Raw genomic sequence first — 7,691 nt, forward strand, 5'->3', positions numbered from 1 at the left:
CCATGTTTTCCAAGTTTCCCTCGTTAAACACACCTGATTCAATGATCAGGCTCCTGCAGAACGTGAGGATGAACTGCGGCCCTCGAGGACTGGACTTGGACACCCCCGCATTACACTGAGTGCCAAAAGTCCCAATGATCGTGAGCAGCAGGGGGGGGGCCCCATTTCAACCCCTTACACTGAGTGCCAAGCAGGGAAGAAATGGGTACCATTGTTATAGTCACTGGTATGACTCGGCAGGGGTTTGAACCCACAACCTCCCAATCTCAGGGCGGACACTCTCCTCTCAGGCCACTGAGCTGGTAAACACTTGTATCGTAGTATAACACTTATAGTCGTTTTTAAATAACGTGTATATATACGCCTAAATATTATTATCCAATATATCTACTGCAATTTCACATTAGATTGCTGGTTTGAAATTTGCTATTAATATTATTATTTTTAATAAACATTTATGTTAAAACTTGTCTGGCGTCTTATTACTTGTTTTTATATTCGCCAATTAAAACATAAAAATCAGACATTTGGTTAACTGCTTTATATGACAATATGTGTAGGTACACTACACGAGGTTAAAAAAAAAGAGAGAATAAATAAAGGGTTAATTGCACAACAAAAGCCTTTCCTCGCACCTGGGATCGAACCAACCTTGCCGAGCAAGAGCCCGAGTCACTAACCAGTCGGTTATATGGACCGGGAGTCTACAATAGCTTGCACTGTTTTGTACGAGCGATGTGTATTCCAGTTCTTTTAAGTGAGCTGAATCTTTAGAATCGGTTCGCTCAAAATGTTCAAAAGTTGCTCGTGTAACCATAAAACCATACATGTCCAACGAACTGAAAGCAAGGCTTCCATAGGGTAGTGGTTAGTGCTCTGGGCTTTCACCCCAGCGACCCAGGTTCGAATCTCAGTGGGACCCAAAAAATTTTATCATAGAAAATTTGCAAGACAGTTGCTCGTGTACCCATAAAACCATACATCTCCCATGCACTGAAAGCAAGGCTTCCATAGGGTAGTGGTTAGTGCTCTGGGCTTTCACCCCAGCGACCCGTGTTCGAATCTCAACCTCAAAAATTTTATCATAGAAAATTTGCAACACAGTTGCTCGTGTACCCATAAAACCATACATGTCCCATGAACTGAAGGCAAGGCTTCCATAGGATAGTGGTTAGTGCTCTGGGCTTTCACCCCAGCGACCCAGGTTCGAATCTCAGTGGGACCCAAAACATTTTATCATAGAAAATTTGCAAGACAGTTGCTCGTGTACCCATAAAACCATACATCTCCCATGCACTGAAAGCAAGGCTTCCATAGGGTAGTGGTTAGTGCTCTGGGCTTTCACCCCAGCGCCCCAGGTTCGAATCTCAGTGGGACCCCAAAAATTTTATCATAGAAAATTTGCAACACAGTTGCTCGTGTACCCATAAAACCATACATCTCCCATGAACTGAAGGCAAGGCTTCCATAGGATAGTGGTTAGTCCTCTGGGCTTTCACCCCAGCGACCCAGGTTCGAATCTCAGTGGGACCCAAAACATTTTATCATAGAAAATTTGCAAGACAGTTGCTCGTGTACCCATAAAACCATACATCTCCCATGCACTGAAAGCAAGGCTTCCATAGGGTAGTGTTTAGTGCTCTGGGCTTTCACCCCATCGCCCCAGGTTCGAATCTCAGTGGGACCCCAAAAATTTTATCACAGAAAATTTGCAACACAGTTGCTCGTGTACCCATAAAACCATACATGTCCCATGAACTGAAGGCAAGGCTTCCATAGGGTAGTGGTTAGTGCTCTGGGCTTTCACCCCAGCGACCCAGGTTCGAATCTCAGTGGGACCCAAAAAATTTTATCATAGAAAATTTGCAACACAGTTGCTCGTGTACCCATAAAACCATACATGTCCCATGAACTGAAAGCAAGGCTTCCATAGGATAGTGGTTAGTGCTCTGGGCTTTCACCCCTGCGACCCAGGTTCGAATCTCAGTGGGACCCAAAACATTTTATCATAGAAAATTTGCAAGACAGTTGCTCGTGTACCCATAAAACCATACATCTCCCATGCACTGAAAGCAAGGCTTCCATAGGGTAGTGGTTAGTGCTCTGGGCTTTCACCCCAGCGCCCCAGGTTCGAATCTCAGTGGGACCCCAAAAATTTTATCATAGAAAATTTGCAACACAGTTGCTCGTGTACCCATAAAACCATACATGTCCCATGAACTGAAGGCAAGGCTTCCATAGGGTAGTGGTTAGTGCTCTGGGCTTTCACCCCAGCGACCCAGGTTCGAATCTCAGTGGGACCCAAAAAATTTTATCATAGAAAATTTGCAACACAGTTGCTCGTGTACCCATAAAACCATACATGTCCCATGAACTGAAAGCAAGGCTTCCATAGGATAGTGGTTAGTGCTCTGGGCTTTCACCCCAGCGACCCAGGTTCGAATCTCAGTGGGACCCAAAAAATTTTATCATAGAAAATTTGCAACACAGTTGCTCGTGTACCCATAAGTAAGAGGTGGGGTTAGGGTTAGAGGTAGGGGTAGGGTTAAGGTTAGAGGTAGGGTTAGGGTTAGGGTTAGAGGTGGGGTTAGGGTTAGAGGTGGGGTTAGGGTTAAGGTTAGAGGTGGGGTTAGGGTTAGAGGTAGGGTTAGAGGTGGGGTTGGGGTTAGGGTTAGAGGTGGGGTTAGGGTTGGGGTTAGGGATTAGAGGTAGGGTTAATAGAGGTGGGTGTAGGGTTAGAGGTGGGGTTAGAGGTGGGGTTAGGGTTAGAGGTGGGGTTAGAGGTGGGGTTAGAGGTGGGGTTAGAGGTGGGGTTAGGGTTGGGGTTAGGGATTAGAGGTAGGGTTAATAGAGGTGGGTGTAGGGTTAGAGGTGGGGTTAGAGGTGGGGTTAGGGTTAGAGGTGGGGTTAGAGGTGGGGTTAGAGGTGGGGTTAGGGTTAGGGTTAGAGGTGGGGTTAGGGTTAGAGGTGGGGTTAGGGTTAGGGTTAGGGTTAAGGTTAGAGGTGGGGGTAGGGTTAGGGTTAGAGGTGGGGTTAGATGTAGGGTTAGAGGTAGAGGTAGAGGTAGGGTTAGGGTTAGGGTTAGTGGTGGGGTTAGGGTTAGAGGTGGGGTTAGGGTTGGGGTTAGGGATTAGAGGTGGGGTTAGGGTTAGAGGTGGGGGTAGGGTTAGAGGTGGGGGTAGGGTTAGAGGTGGGTTAGAGGTGGGGTTAGAGGTGGGGTTAGAGGTAGGGTTAGGGTTAGAGGTAGGGTTAGGGTTAGAGGTGGGGTTAGAGGTAGAGTTAGGGTTAGAGGTGGGGTTAGGGTTAGAGGTGGGGTTAGAGGTGGGGTTAGGGTTAGAGGTGGAGTTAGGGTTAGAGGTGGGGTTAGAGGTGGGGTTAGGGTTAGAGGTGGGGTTAGAGGTGGGGTTAGGGTTAGAGGTGGGGTTAGGGTTAGAGGTGGGGTTAGAGGTGGGGTTAGGGTTAAGGTTAGAGGTGGGGGTAGGGTTAGGGTTAGAGGTAGGGTTAGGGTTAGGGTTAGAGGTAGGGTTAGGGTTAAGGTTAGAGGTGGGGGTAGGGTTAGGGTTAGAGGTAGGGTTAGGGTTAGAGGTAGGGTTAGGGTTAGAGGTGGGGTTAGGGTTAGAGGTGGGGTTAGGGTTAGAGGTAGGGTTAGGGTTAAGGTTAGAGGTGGGGGTAGGGTTAGGGTTAGAGGTGGGGTTAGAGGTAGGGTTAGAGGTAGAGGTAGGGTTAGGGTTAGGGTTAGTGGTGGGGTTAGGGTTAGAGGTGGGGTTAGGGTTGGGGTTAGGGATTAGAGGTGGGGTTAGGGTTAGAGGTGGGGGTAGGGTTAGAGGTGGGGGTAGGGTTAGAGGTGGGGTTAGAGGTGGGGTTAGAGTTAGGGTTAGAGGTAGGGTTAGGGTTAGAGGTGGGGTTAGAGGTAGAGTTAGGGTTAGAGGTGGGGTTAGGGTTAGAGGTGGGGTTAGAGGTGGGGTTAGGGTTAGAGGTGGAGTTAGGGTTAGAGGTGGGGTTAGAGGTGGGGTTAGGGTTAGAGGTGGGGTTAGAGGTGGGGTTAGGGTTAGAGGTGGGGTTAGGGTTAGAGGTGGGGTTAGAGGTGGGGTTAGGGTTAAGGTTAGAGGTGGGGGTAGGGTTAGGGTTAGAGGTAGGGTTAGGGTTAGGGTTAGAGGTAGGGTTAGGGTTAAGGTTAGAGGTGGGGGTAGGGTTAGGGTTAGAGGTAGGGTTAGGGTTAGAGGTAGGGTTAGGGTTAGGGTTAGGGTTAGAGGTGGGGTTAGGGTTAGAGGTGGGGTTAGGGTTAGAGGTAGGGTTAGGGTTAGAGGTGGGGTTAGAGGTAGGGTTAGAGGTAGAGGTAGGGTTAGGGTTAGGGTTAGTGGTGGGGTTAGGGTTAGAGGTGGGGTTAGGGTTGGGGTTAGGGATTAGAGGTGGGGTTAGGGTTAGAGGTGGGGGTAGGGTTAGAGGTGGGGGTAGGGTTAGAGGTGGGGTTAGAGGTGGGGTTAGAGGTGGGGTTAGAGGTAGGGTTAGGGTTAGAGGTAGGGTTAGGGTTAGAGGTGGGGTTAGAGGTAGAGTTAGGGTTAGAGGTGGGGTTAGGGTTAGAGGTGGGGTTAGAGGTGGGGTTAGGGTTAGAGGTGGAGTTAGGGTTAGAGGTGGGGTTAGAGGTGGGGTTAGGGTTAGAGGTGGGGTTAGAGGTGGGGTTAGGGTTAGAGGTGGGGTTAGGGTTAGAGGTGGGGTTAGAGGTGGGGTTAGGGTTAAGGTTAGAGGTGGGGGTAGGGTTAGGGTTAGAGGTAGGGTTAGGGTTAGGGTTAGAGGTAGGGTTAAGGTTAGAGGGGGGGTAGGGTTAGGGTTAGAGGTAGGGTTAGGGTTAGAGGTAGGGTTAGGGTTAGGGTTAGGGTTAGAGGTGGGGTTAGGGTTTTTTTTCGGGGAAAAAAAAAAAAAACTACCATACACGGTAGTTAAACTACCATACATGGTAGTTAAACTACCGTTTTTTTTTTTTTTCAAAAAAAAAAAAAAAAAAAAAAAAAACTACCATACACGGTAGTTAAACTACCATACATGGTAGTTAAACTACCGTTTTTTTTTTTTTTTTTTCCAAAAAAAAAAAAAAAAAAAACGGTAGTTAAACTACCATAAAAAAAAAAAAAAAAAAAAAAAAAAAACTACCATACACGGTAGTTAAACTACCATACATGGTAGTTAAACTACCGTTTTTTGTTTTTTTTTTAAACTAGGGTAGTTTAAAAAAAAATACCGTGTATGGTAGTTTTTTTGGGAAAAATAAAAAAAAAAGAACCCTAATCCTAACCCTAGCTCCAACCCTAGTTCTAACCCCAACCCTAGCTCTAACCCTACCTCTAACCCCACCTCTAACCCTACCTCTAACCCCACCTCTAACCCTAGCCCTACCTCTAACCCTAACCCTAACCCCACCTCTAACCCTACCTCTAACCCTAGCTCTAACCCTACCTCTAACCCTAACCCCACCTCTAACCCTAACCCTACCTCTAACCCTAACCCCACCTCTAACCCTAACCCCACCTCTAACCCTACCTCTAACCCTAACCCCACCTCTAACCCCAACCCCACCTCTAACCCCACCTCTAACCCTAACCCTACCTCTAACCCTAACCCTAACCCTACCTCTACCTCTAACCCCACCTCTAACCCTAACCCTACCCCCACCTCTAACCTTAACCCTAACCCTACCTCTAACCCTAACCCCACCTCTAACCCTAACCCCACCTCTAACCCTAACCCTAACCCTAACCCTACCTCTAACCCTAACCCTACCTCTAACCCTCACCCTACCCCCACCTCTAACCTTAACCCTAACCCTACCTCTAACCCTAACCCTAACCCTACCTCTAACCCTAACCCTACCCCCACCTCTAACCTTAACCCTAACCCCACCTCTAACCCCACCTCTAACCCTAACCCCACCTCTAACCCTAACCCCACCTCTAACCCCACCTCTAACCCTAACCCCACCTCTAACCCCACCTCTAACCCTAACTCCACCTCTAACCCTAACCCCACCTCTAACCCCACCTCTAACCCTAACCCCACCTCTAACCCTAACTCTACCTCTAACCCCACCTCTAACCCTAACCCTACCTCTAACCCTAACCCCACCTCTAACACTAACTCTACCTCTAACCCCACCTCTAACCCTAACCCCACCACTAACCCTAACCCTACCTCTACCTCTAACCCTACCTCTAACCCCACCTCTAACCCTAACCCTACCCCCACCTCTAACCCTAACCTTAACCCCACCTCTAACCCTAACCCCACCTCTAACCCTAACCCTAACCCTAACCCCACCTTTAACCCCACCTCTAACCCCACCTCTAACCCTAACCCCACCTCTAACCCCACCTCTAACCCTAACCCCACCTCTAACCCCACCTCTAACCCTAACTCCACCTCTAACCCTAACCCCACCTCTAACCCCACCTCTAACCCCACCTCTAACCCTACCCCCACCTCTAACCCTACCCCCACCTCTAACCCTAACCCCACCTCTAATCCCTAACCCCAACCCTAACCCCACCTCTAACCCTAACCCCACCACTTACCCTAACCCTACCTCTACCTCTAACCCTACCTCTAACCCCACCTCTAACCCTAACCCTACCCCCACCTCTAACCCTAACCCTAACCCCACCTCTAACCCTAACCCCACCTCTAACCCTAACCCTAACCCTAACCCCACCTCTAACCCCACCTCTAACCCCACCTCTAACCCTAACCCCACCTCTAACCCCACCTCTAACCCTAACTCTACCTCTAACCCCACCTCTAACCCTAACCCTACCTCTAACCCTAACCCCACCTCTAACCCTAACTCTACCTCTAACCCCACCTCTAACCCTAACCCCACCACTAACCCTAACCCTACCTCTACCTCTAACCCTACCTCTAACCCCACCTCTAACCCTAACCCTACCCCCACCTCTAACCCTAACCCTAACCCTAACCCCACCTCTAACCCTAACCCCACCTCTAACCCTAACCCTAACCCCACCTCTAACCCCACCTCTAACCCTAACCCCACCTCTAACCCTAACCCCACCTCTAACCCCACCTCTAACCCTAACCCCACCTCTAACCCCACCTCTAACCCTAACTCCACCTCTAACCCTAACCCCACCTCTAACCCCACCTCTAACCCTAACCCCACCTCTAACCCTAACTCTACCTCTAACCCCACCTCTAACCCTAACCCTACCTCTAACCCTAACCCTACCTCTAACCCCACCTCTAACCCCACCTCTAACCCACCTCTAACCCTACCCCCACCTCTAACCCTACCCCCACCTCTAACCCTAACCCCACCTCTAATCCCTAACCCCAACCCTAACCCCACCTCTAACCCTAACCCCACCACTAACCCTAACCCTAACCCTACCTCTACCTCTACCTCTAACCCTACATCTAACCCCACCTCTAACCCTAACCCTACCCCCACCTCTAACCTTAACCCTAACCCTAACCCTAACCCCACCTCTAACCCTAACCCCACCTCTAACCCTAACCCTAACCCCACCTCTAACCCCACCTCTAACCCCACCTCTAACCCTAACCCCACCTCTAACCCCACCTCTAACCCTACACCCACCTCTATTAACCCTACCTCTAATCCCTAACCCCAACCCTAACCCCACCTCTAACCCCACCTCTAACCCCACCTCTAACCCCACCTC

Source organism: Syngnathus scovelli, chromosome 4 (genome assembly GCF_024217435.2).
Source record: "Syngnathus scovelli strain Florida chromosome 4, RoL_Ssco_1.2, whole genome shotgun sequence".
Lineage (NCBI taxonomy): Eukaryota > Metazoa > Chordata > Actinopteri > Syngnathiformes > Syngnathidae > Syngnathus > Syngnathus scovelli.